Source organism: Ascaphus truei, chromosome 3, assembly GCF_040206685.1.
Source record: "Ascaphus truei isolate aAscTru1 chromosome 3, aAscTru1.hap1, whole genome shotgun sequence".
Taxonomy (NCBI): domain Eukaryota; kingdom Metazoa; phylum Chordata; class Amphibia; order Anura; family Ascaphidae; genus Ascaphus; species Ascaphus truei.
This window is the reverse complement of record NC_134485.1, coordinates 358,704,745-358,716,928: the sequence shown is the minus strand read 5'-3', so window position 1 is coordinate 358,716,928 and position 12,184 is coordinate 358,704,745. Positions and strand designations below refer to the sequence as shown.

General features: G+C 49.3%; 1 protein-coding gene across 3 annotated transcripts in view; it reads right to left on the bottom strand.

Moving 5' to 3' along the window:
* STOML3 (stomatin like 3) overlaps positions 1-10,549 on the bottom strand; it is a 48,780-nt gene extending 38,231 nt beyond the window's left edge. The window contains exon 1 of one of the 3 annotated variants that reach the window (XM_075592045.1): positions 10,381-10,549. The gene's annotated coding sequence lies outside the window, so the exon portion shown is untranslated. The remainder of the gene's footprint in view (positions 1-10,380) is intronic. The other 2 variants (XM_075592044.1, XM_075592046.1) reach the window with 2 other exon arrangements.
* Positions 10,550-12,184: the final 1,635 nt, after the last annotated feature.

Below are 12,184 nucleotides of genomic sequence, written 5' to 3'. Positions count from 1 at the left end.
TTTGTATTGTGGGGTGCAGCATTACCTTTGCCTTTTGTGATTAACTCTGCCTGTATTTAAAACATGAAGTTTCAAAATGAACTGCTAACAAACTAAGCCAAATATAATCCTTCTCTCAGTATTTATGTGCCTCAAAAAGTTTGGAAGTGTGTCTAATGTTAAGCAATTATAAGGGCCTTATTTAATACTGTATAATCTTATTTTTGGGCTGAAAATTCCCATTAAAAGTCAAAGGGGATTTTACGCCAAAAACAGAGGCTTCAATGATCTATTTGGGGATCATTTAAAAAAAAAAAGTCTGTATAATTATAATAATAAAAGTTATCATTTGTATAACTTTATGCTCTAAGCAACTACAATAGAGCATTCAAGGCAATTAACCCTTGCAAAGTAAAGTATTGGGTAGTACAGGTATGTTCAGATTTGTTTGTTTATAAACATCTGTGTCTTCTGCTTACAGAAGTATTGCTTCTAATGAGTTATTACAATTAACTTCTTGCCCATCCCTGCTGCTCTCACCTGCACCCACTGTGAATAAGAATGGTCTTGCTTATTATTGTAATCCTGGCTTCTTTGAACTGCACAATGTTCCATGTTATATAAATATAGAATTTTGGCTTGTGAAACAGAAAAACAGCATGCAGCCCTTCTGATATTTAGGATAAAAAATTTTTTTTTTTAATATATAGATTAGGATAGATTCCTGCCAAGGGTTTCCTTATGTATGTAGCCAGGTTCCCCCCTGTCATGGCTGACCCCCTCCTCCCTTTCGGCAGACGCTGTGTGTGAGGGAGTGAGGGGGGGCCGCGCGCGCGAAGGAGCGATCCCTGGTAGCTAGGGACGCGAGCGGCGAGCAGGCCGGTTGCCGGGGACACGATCGGGCCGTCGCTAAGGCCGCGATCGCGTTGCTACCGGCCCGGCGGCTCGGGAAGCAGGGCGCCGCCATGTTAGGGCTGTTGCGCATGCGCAGTGCCCCAACCCAGCGCGGGAGGACCAGATAGTTCGCGCATGCGCGAGATGAGCATGCCAGCCCCCAGGGTGCATAGGGGCAGAGACACCTGACGCCAGGGAACCAATAGGGCTGAGGGATTTGCCTGGGGAGAGATTGCTACATTTCGCGGGGTTTTGCAGCCACGCAGGCAGTCAGGATCCGGACCAGCTAGGGGTAGGAGGTGGATGCAGGGGTGAGTGACCCTCTGCATTAGGCCAGCAGCCCCCAAGGTCCCAGTTAGGTCCTGAGCCATCTATTAGCTTGTGGAGCTTAGGGACAGGCCCTAGATAGGGACACTGCCCCATTTATTGGTTGAATAGACAGGGACACAGTGTTGAAGCCGTGCGGCCCTGTGAGGTGGGTTCTGGGCTCAGAACACCACCCAAGACCCTGCGACAAGGAGTGACATTGTCGTGCTGGACTTTCAACCCACGCGGTGTGGAGGACCCCGTCGGATCGTGGGGATTTATATCGCGGTACCCGTGGCTGGAGCCCGGGCAGGTAACCTGCAACTCATGTGCACCAACCAGGCCTATCACCAAACATAGTGGCTGCGCAGTCACACATACACATGTACAGTGGTATTTGACTTCGAGAACACGAGACATTTGGGTGGGGGTTACTGGACACAGGGTGGGGTCACATTGTGGGTGGTTAGCGTCCGCCGTGACGCCTAGAGGTGATAGCGTCCGCCGTGACGCCTAGAGGTGATAGCGTCCGCCGTGACGCCTAGAGGTGATAGCGTCCGCCGTGACGCCTAAAGGTGGTAGCGTCCGCCGTGACGCCTAGTGTGGTTAGCGTCCGCCGTGGCGCATGATGCTGTTATGCTGTTTTGATGTTATGCTGTTACGTGATTTGTGTGTTTCCATGCAGTAAAGCCCGTCCTGTTTTATATTCGGTAGTGTTGTGTGGTTGTTCCTGTGAGGGCCTCCTCCCACTCCGTTGGGATCCCTCCCAGGTGGAGGCGTTGCACCTAGAGATGTATGATAAAGATGTACCCCAGGTTCCCCAAGCGGAGGCTTAGGCTCCTGAGAGCCACACAGGTTGCACAGCAAGTAGTAGCGGCGGTAGTCATAGGGAACACCCGTTACATTTGGAGGCGCTGCTGAGATGTCAGACCTGGGGTGCCCGAACTCAGTAAAAATGTCGTTAGGTTACACGTTACCTTCCCGCCAAGAGGTGTACATGTGGGCGGTAAAAAGGCAAGTCCCGCCCTCACAAACCCTTGCTGTAGGACAAGTTCCCGCCAATGCCTCATCCTATGAACTATGTTTAATCCTAATGCAATACCCAGGCTTAGAAGATGCCAGAATCTTGGGTCGCCGCTCCGACCCCGACGGGTCATGGTGCACCGTATTAATCACTGGGGGATGTGAATTGTCGCCCCAACAAGGCCCATCCAACTTGCGTTTCCACGGGGCCCTCAGCTCAGGGTGTCCTGTTATATATCCTGAAATGCCGATAAAACCCGAACCCTGTAGCCCCAGAACAGACCTGCTAGAGACTAGTATGCGCATGTCCCTGTCCCCACCAGAAAGTGTATGCGGGGATGAGGCCAGTGTATTATCCTGTGCTAATTGTCGCTCAAGCAGACGGAGCTCCAGCCCCAGTAGAATGGGAGAAATCCAATTACTAGCCCAGGCCATCCAACAACTGGGTAGGCCCAAGCACGAATCCCCTTCCCCTCAGCCATACCGCAAGTTAAAGCTCTTTTCAGGGGTAAACCCTACTCCCACTGGTGAAGAGGCTTTTGATGTTTGGAAGGAATATGCTTCACAGGTACTGGAAGAGTGGACCTGTCCTGATGAGGTGAAAAGACAACGAATCATGGAGTGCCTGCGCCCGCCTGCGTCCACTACCATCAAGATGTATAAAGATCAGCATACGGGGGTTACCGCACATCAGATGATGGAGTCGCTTACCCGGGCATATGGTAAGGAAGCTGATGTGAGTGAGCTATGGACTAAGTATTACAATCTCCGCCAGAAAGAGGGGGAAGACCTATCCGAGTTCATACAACGGATCCAATTGCTCTTGTGGGAGCTACGTTCCCGCCAAGTCATCAAGGCCTCAGAAGTAAATGAGTATAGGCGCACTCAATTCCTGCGGGGAGCCATACCCACGCACCATATCGTGATAATGATCAGATGCACGCTACAGAAGGGAGACCCCCCCTACTCTAGAAGACCTACTGGATGAGGTGAAGGGTCATGAGGCCTATACTAGGTTGCATACGCCCAAGAAGGCCAAAGACCCGCGCAAGGATGAGACCAAGGAAGCAACAGTGCCCAAAGCAAAGGGGAGCAAGAGCGGTAAGGATACGGCCACCCCGGAGGTGCCTAGGTCCGCTCCCAGGTCACTTGACGGTCCGGGTCCCCGCCCAGACTTCCGTTGCTTCAACTGTGGCGAGCAGGGCCATGTTGCAAGGAACTGTTCAAACCCCACTAAGGCCCAGACCTACACCGTGACCGTGCGGAAGGCAAGCTCGTCCCTATCAACCGTACCCAAAGATGTTGCCGAGGAGTCGGGGAGGCCTTCCACGGAGGAGACGCCCCCGGCCGATGCTTACTGCCGAGTAGGGCCCACCGCTGTAATAAGAGTCGTCGTGGAGGGGATATACTCTTCAGCACTTCTGGACACTGGATCACAAGTGACCATCATCTACCGTCCGTTCTACGACCAGCACCTCAGCCATCTTCCCTTGCAGTCAGCCGAAAAGATGAAGTTATGGGGACTGAGTAAAGATGATTATCCCATAGACGGAATAGTAGCGGTCAAGCTGGATATCTTGCAGTTGAACACTAACAAGTCGCATCCCATGCTGGTGGAAGCTTTGGTCTGTCCAGAGGCTCGAGAACATCCCAGTGCCCCCATCATACTAGGCACGAATGCCGATATTGTGAGGTCGGTGATTCGCTCATTCCTACAAGAAGCCGGTGAGCTACCGTTGTCATCCCTGAATATAGCCCCTGGCCTGCGGGAAGAATGCTATAGGGTGGCGTATGAGGAACAGTATGGTGAAATCTTTAATCAAGAGCGAGGGTTATTGCAGATTCCACCAGGGGGAGTGAGGCACGTGACAGCGCTGATCAAGTACCCCAGTCGGCACGAACACGACCGATACTTCTCGCTAGAGACCCTCCCCGAGTCTGAGAATCAGTGGGGATACCGAATGATACCTGAAGTACGGGATTGGTCATCTACCGTCCCCAGGAAGATTACTGTGTCTATCCAGAACATGTCTCTCCATACTGTGCCGCTAGAAGTAGGACAAAGGTTGGGTAGAATTTATCCTGTGGATCCTGTAGACGACCCAGTGACCGTTCACACTGCCAGTGTGGGAGAAGAGGCCGAGGCACTACAATTCGACTTCGGAGGGTCTCCCCTGGAAGAAGCATGGAGAGAGAAGCTATGTGCTCAGTTGAGAGAGAGACGAGATGTGTTCTCTACTAGTGAGATGGACGTGGGATGCAGCAGAAGCGCTCAGCACACGATTCGTCTGAATGATGACACGCCATTTAGGGAAAGGTCGCGCCGCTTAGCTCCCAGAGATGTGGAGGATGTGCGGGGTGTCCTGAACGAGATGGAAACGGCCGGCATAGTGACCGGATCTCGGAGTCCCTATGCCTCACCGATTGTGGTGGTACGAAAGAAGAATGGGTCTGTTCGATTGTGCGTGGACTACAGAACATTGAACAGACGTACTGTGCCTGACCAATACACGCTACCCTGAATAGAGGAGATTCTCAGCGCACTGTCCGGAAGCCAGTGGTTTAGCGTGTTGGACCTTCGATCTGGGTATTACCAGGTTCCGATGAGCCCTACTGATCAAGAAAAGACGGCGTTCGTCTGTCCCCTGGGATTTTATCAGTTCACTCGGATGCCCCAAGGTATCTGTGGCGCTCCAGCCACTTTCCAACGGCTTATGGAAAAGACGATTGGAGATATGTGTCCGCGTGAGTGTTTGGTCTATCTAGACGACATAATTGTGTTCGGAGCCACCCTTGAAGAACACGAGACTAGGCTGATGAAAGTATTGGATCGCTTAGGGAAAGAAGGCCTGAAGCTCTCATTGGATAAGTGCCGCTTCTGTCGAACATCGGTCACTTATGTGGGTCATATCGTGTCCGCAGACGGAGTGGCCACCGACCCGGCCAAGGTGGAGGCGGTGGTGAATTGGCCAAGACCCGAGAATGTGATGGAGCTGAGGTCATTTCTCGGGTTCTGTGGATATTATAGAAGATTCGTGGATGGATACTCCAAGAAGGCAGCTGTGCTGAACGATCTGCTGAAGGTCTATCCAGAGGAACCCAAGCAGAAGAGGACCCCCCCAAGGACCCCCTTCGGGGATCGGTGGACGCCGGCTTGTGAGGAAGCATTTAAGAGGCTGAAGAATAGTTTAACAGAGGCTCCCGTTCTAGCATATGCTGACCCGGAGAAGCCTTACATTCTGCACGTGGATGCCAGCCTCAACGGATTGGGAGCGGTGCTACACCAGAAGTACCCCACTGGGCTTCGTCCTGTGGCATATGCAAGTAGAAGTTTGACTCCCAGTGAAAAGAATTATCCAGTTCACAAATTGGAGTTCCTCGCCCTCAAATGGGCCATATCTGACAAACTACATGATTACCTATATGGGGTCACCTTCGAGGTCCGAACAGACAACAATCCGCTGACCTATGTACAAACCACGGCCAAATTAGATGCGACCGGTCACAGATGGTTGGCCACCTTCGCCAATTACCAGTTTTCTATGAAATATAAGCCTGGACCTCTCAATATAGGAGCCGATGCTCTATCTAGGAGATCGGGACTGGGCGAGACCGCCGACGATGGCCCTTGGGAAGAAATTCCAAGACCAGGAATGAGAGCTATGTGTTCCACTGCTGCTATTGTAAACGACCGAGTGGCATTCTCCGAGCTACGAGTAGTGGATTCTTTAGGGTGTCGACCTCAAGCCCTTCCAGAAGCTTACTGCCACCCTGATGGCATGGGTCTAACACAAGACGTCATCTTCACGGTGAAGGAACTGGTACTAGCACAGACACATGATCCTGCGGCTAAGGCTGTCCGAGAGGCCCTACACAAAAATGACTCTGCACTGGTGAAACGGGCTCCTCGCGAGGATGTGGGTCTTCTCATGAGAGAATGGGATAAGTTTGAGATGGATAACGGCCTACTCTATAGGGTTGTTCAATTCCACAATCATCCTGACCGTCGACAACTATTTCTACCTCGGCGTATGCAAGGTCTCGTTTTAAGATCACTACATGATGATCATGGACATTTGGGGGTGGATAAGACCTTGGGTTTAGTGCGAGACCGGTTCTTCTGGCCTAGGATGCGGGAGTCAATTGAACAACACTGCAGAAAATGTCTACGGTGCATTCATAGGAAGACCCTTCCCACCCGTGCTGCTCCAATGGGCCATCTCAAAAGTGCTGGGCCTATGGATTTAGTTTGTATGGACTTTTTGTGCATAGAGCCAGATTCAAAGGGTATAGGAAATGTGCTAGTAGTGACAGATCACTACACTCGATACGCTCAAGCCTTCCCCACGAAGGACCAGAAGGCTACCACAGTGGCTAAAGTGCTGTGGGAGAAGTATTTTGTGCATTATGGTCTGCCCAGCAGGATGCACTCTGACCAGGGACGGGATTTTGAGAGCAAGCTGATCAAAGAGTTGCTAACACTGTTGAACATTCAAAAGTCCAGGACTACTCCCTACCACCCGGAGGGAGATGCGCTCCCTGAAAGATTTAATCGGACATTGCTGGATATGCTAGGCACTCTGAAAAATTCCCAAAAAGGAGAATGGAGTAAACATGTTGAGGCCTTGGTGCATGCCTACAATTGCACTAGGCACGAGTCCACCGGATACACCCCATACTTCATGATGTTCGGGAGAGAAGCCAGACTGCCAATCGACATCCGCCTACGGGTATCTACCGACGGGATACCCAACATGGCTCATTATCGATATGTGCAGAGACTCCAGGACAGTCTGCACCGTGCCTATCAGTTAGCTGAAAGAGCCACCGCTCGACTGAATGCCAATAATAAAAGACGGTACGACCACAAAGTACGCTATAGAGCGCTCCAACCAGGAGACGCAGTTCTCCTACGCAACTTAGGGATTCCAGGCAAGCACAAGTTAGCTGATCGCTGGAGGGAGGGGCCTTTTCAAGTAGAGTCCCAAATGCCGGGCCTCCCTGTTTATCGCATACGTGATGTGAATGGCAAAGTAAAAGTTTGGCACCGAAACCACTTGTTACCTATCTCCCAACTGGGAGAGAGTGAACCTGAAACAGAAACAGTAATGAACGACAGTGAGCCTGAAGAGGCTATTGCGTATCCCGGCCCCGTAGATGAGACCATTCAGGATCCTTTGGAGGGAACATCCAACAGGGACTGGTGGGCACCTCCCGAAGGCGCAACAAGTAAGGGGCCAGCTGACAAAGTACCTCCATTGGAATTTTCACCAAGTAATCAATCACTAGATCCTACCACTCCGAGTTTTGTGCCTCAAAGAGACAATGTTCAATTGCAAAGAGACTTTCCCCAAACTGGTTCACCCTCTGCCAGAGAGTCTAGGCCTCAAGCCTACGATGGTCTGTCTCAAGAGGAAGAAATGGAGACTGAGACTCGCAGGAGTCAGAGAGTGAGACGCCCTCCCACTAGAGTGGCTTATGATTCATTAGGGGCACCTCACTATGAGTCTCAGCAGCAAGCTAAAGCCAAGCTAGCCTCAGTTATCAATATGTTTGTTGAACTGTACAATCTCGTTTAGAGTAATCGTTAAGTTGTACTTTAACACTGCATTTTTATTATATAATTTTTGTACACTGTTGGAAGGTTATGTGGTTCAAGCGAGGACGTTGGAGTTCTCACCAGGGGGAGGATGTAGCCAGGTTCCCCCCTGTCATGGCTGACCCCCTCCTCCCTTTCGGCAGACGCTGTGTGCGAGGGAGTGAGGGGGGGCCGCGCGCGCGAAGGAGCGATCCCTGGTAGCTAGGGACGCGAGCGGCGAGCAGGCCGGTTGCCGGGGACACGATCGGGCCGTCGCTAAGGCCGCGATCGCGTTGCTACCGGCCCGGCGGCTCGGGAAGCAGGGCGCCGCCATGTTAGGGCTGTTGCGCATGCGCAGTGCCCCAACCCAGCGCGGGAGGACCAGATAGTTCGCGCATGCGCGAGATGAGCATGCCAGCCCCCAGGGTGCATAGGGGCAGAGACACCTGACGCCAGGGAACCAATAGGGCTGAGGGATTTGCCTGGGGAGAGATTGCTACATTTCGCGGGGTTTTGCAGCCACGCAGGCAGTCAGGATCCGGACCAGCTAGGGGTAGGAGGTGGATGCAGGGGTGAGTGACCCTCTGCATTAGGCCAGCAGCCCCCAAGGTCCCAGTTAGGTCCTGAGCCATCTATTAGCTTGTGGAGCTTAGGGACAGGCCCTAGATAGGGACACTGCCCCATTTATTGGTTGAATAGACAGGGACACAGTGTTGAAGCCGTGCGGCCCTGTGAGGTGGGTTCTGGGCTCAGAACACCACCCAAGACCCTGCGACAAGGAGTGACATTGTCGCGCTGGACTTTCAACCCACGCGGTGTGGAGGACCCCGTCGGATCGTGGGGATTTATATCGCGGTACCCGTGGCTGGAGCCCGGGCAGGTAACCTGCAACTCACGTGCACCAACCAGGCCTATCACCAAACATAGTGGCTGCGCAGTCACACATACACATGTACAGTGGTATTTGACTTCGAGAACACGAGACATTTGGGTGGGGGTTACTGGACACAGGGTGGGGTCACATTGTGGGTGGTTAGCGTCCGCCGTGACGCCTAGAGGTGATAGCGTCCGCCGTGACGCCTAGAGGTGATAGCGTCCGCCGTGACGCCTAAAGGTGGTAGCGTCCGCCGTGACGCCTAGTGTGGTTAGCGTCCGCCGTGGCGCATGATGCTGTTATGCTGTTTTGATGTTATGCTGTTACGTGATTTGTGTGTTTCCATGCAGTAAAGCCCGTCCTGTTTTATATTCGGTAGTGTTGTGTGGTTGTTCCTGTGAGGGCCTCCTCCCACTCCGTTGGGATCCCTCCCAGGTGGAGGCGTTGCACCTAGAGATGTATGATAAAGATGTACCCCAGGTTCCCCAAGCGGAGGCTTAGGCTCCTGAGAGCCACACAGGTTGCACAGCAAGTAGTAGCGGCGGTAGTCATAGGGAACACCCGTTACATGTACAACCTCTGTACAACAAGAGAGAAAACTACTGTGGGGAAGGGCTGTTTATACTGTGGGAGGAAAATAAACAATATCAACATTTCAGGAATGGTAATGAATGTCAAAGTTAAATGATCTCTATAAAGGACATATGCAATATTACAGTACTTTAATAGAGATACTCCGTGTCATACTGTGTTGTATATCCTAAAACAAATTCTCATATATGAACTACAGCTTTACAAAACAAAAAATAGTCTGAATTTGTGTAAACACATTGTCTACATTCCATAGAGGGAATCAAAGCTTATGAAATGTGTATACACCTTGGTAACATCGCTGTAATTTACCCGTGGGCATAAACCCTTGTAAACTCCACAGGGTTCGGTGTGAAACCCAGTGAAGTTATGGATTCTTACAACGCATTACATTTCACCACTGAAATTGATTTATTATATTGTAAACAAAGTCAAATGCATGACAGTAACAGATATGCCAGATTTGAAGCATGATTTTAAACTAGGTTTAAACTTTTTCTTATATTAAATGTATATCCAAAAGCAGTGAGATTCTCTCAAGCTCAGTTCAGACCTGTGCAGAGATTTTAAACAGAGGGTGGAAATGATGGCCTCACTTGCAGTATATTGTGATACATCCCACTATAATGTGTATGCTCTGCACTCCTTAATGAAGTCCTCTTATTGCTGCATGTAATAAAATCACTCACGGACACAAATTGGGCAAAACTGTGTATTAAAAAAAAAAATGAAGGTATTTTTCAGCTAACATATACATGCTCACAAAACAACTGTTGCTATTGAAATAACCAAAGTGCGATGAATTTACTTTGGATAAAGCCATTTATATTGTAAACCCCCAATATTTTACACATTCCAGTTGTCTTCATTCTACTATACAGCAATAGTTTTTAGGATACACATAATTAATAATAAAAAAAAATAAAGCTGATTTTTTTTTAAATAAGAACTAACTGTGGCAAAATAACAACTTGAAAGTTTAACAGACTTATTTATGTTAATAGAACTAGTTTCCAAAGCACTTAATAAAGCTACACAATGATGCTTCATAACAACCAGTGATGCCTGAAAAATTCTGAATGTGCCAAGGGTATTAAAAGGTCTTGGTTCTTTTTTATAAATCCATTGTACTCACCGATTATATCCTGCTACTGAGTTTTCGTTCACTGAATGTGTTGGAAATGTTCCCTTCAGAGTTGACTCTGTTCCTTCAGTTAAACACACCTCTTTTCTGTTGTCAATGCCAGGGACCTAGTGCTACAATACCTCTGGGTTGTGGGAGTTCATTTCTATAGGAACCAGAGCGCTACTGTGCCATGAGAAACTAACATTACCTGGTGCACAGGGTATGCTATGAAAATACAAAATAAATACATAAGATAACAAAGAATTGCAAAAGTATATTTATTGCAAACAACATTGCATAGTAAATATTTTTCCTGTCAGGTGAGCAACACAAAATTAGCACTAATTTTGCATAGTTCCCAAATGTGGATGACAGTTTACACATCACTAAATCAGAACAGACAGACATCACCGTCTTGTTCCACAGAGTGATTTTGATTGACTTTTTGTGATCAAAAAGAGTTCTTGCAGTTACTGAAAGTAAGCAAAAAACTGTTGGCTGTTTGGCCTCGTTCAGGGTGCTGGCTTCGGAGGGAGGGCGTGCTGCCGTGAGAAACAAAGTATTCAATTTGAATACTGGTTTTCAGGGTAGCAACCGCCCTGTCTCCGAAGCCAGGAGTTGAAGCTGACTACAGTTTCAATAAACGAAAATTTCGTTTTTTGGAGCTGCAGCAGCGTCACAGGGACCGAGGCAGCCAATGAAATCATTCTTCAGAATGATTTCATGACTGCAACTTGGATACTTACCCTGCTGTGTGTAACCCCGCCCCCTCCCCAACGCTGAAAAGTCTGCTGGGGGATAAACGCAGATCGCCCAGCAAACTGAAGCACTGCCTCCCTCACGCCCTCCCTCCGAGTCCTGCAGCTGACACCCTGAACGAGGCCTTAAACATTTTGAAAACAAAAATATCTAAAATGCCTAATATATTAGTGGGGCTAATTCCTTCGATTAGACAGTGCGCTACAGCAGCGGTGTGCAAACTGGGGGGCGCGGACGGTTGCAGAGGCCCTGCACTCTACTCAGAGGCATTTAAATTAAATGGCGGGGAACCGCCAAGGTCTCTGCAACTTCAACCGGCTTCTGGTCACGTTGCCATAACAATGCGGCATCAAATGACACCGCAGGGTCATGTGACGTGACGTCATAGAAACGCACATCAAATTACGTTGCGGTGTCACGTGACGTCACATCACGTGACCCTTGACGTCATTTGATGCCAGGTCACTGTGGAGTGGGGGCGCGAACTCTGGAGCCAGCAAACAGGGAGGGGGGGACGCGGCAAAAAAACTTTGCGCCCCTGTGCTACAGTGTGAAAAGTATTACAGCCCTCAGATGTGTACTAAAAACACAAACATCAGTATTGGAGGAGTGGCTGAGTGAGTAAAGACACTGATTCTGTAAACACTGACAGGGAGTTTTAACCAGGGGAACCTGTTTCAATTCCCATTGTCAGCTCCTTGTGACCTTGGGCAAGTCACTTTATCTACCTGTACCCCAGGCACTGTGAAATCATTGATTGCAAGCTCATCTGAGCAGGGACTGTCTCTGTAAATACCCTACGTGCTTCGTACTGCACACTTTATACTTTAACTGTGAACCGCTTTGAGTCTCATTGGGGGATATATCAAGTAGTTGTTATACTGCATGTAAGCTTTCAACATGAGTTTAATCACTTTCTCAAATACAACTAAAATCACATGTGAAGGGATTCTGAGGTTTATAAGCTTTTAAACAACATCAGTGTCTAGTTAGTACACTACAGTTCAATAGATTACAAGATGTGACTCATTTAGAAACTGTACTATATGACAGT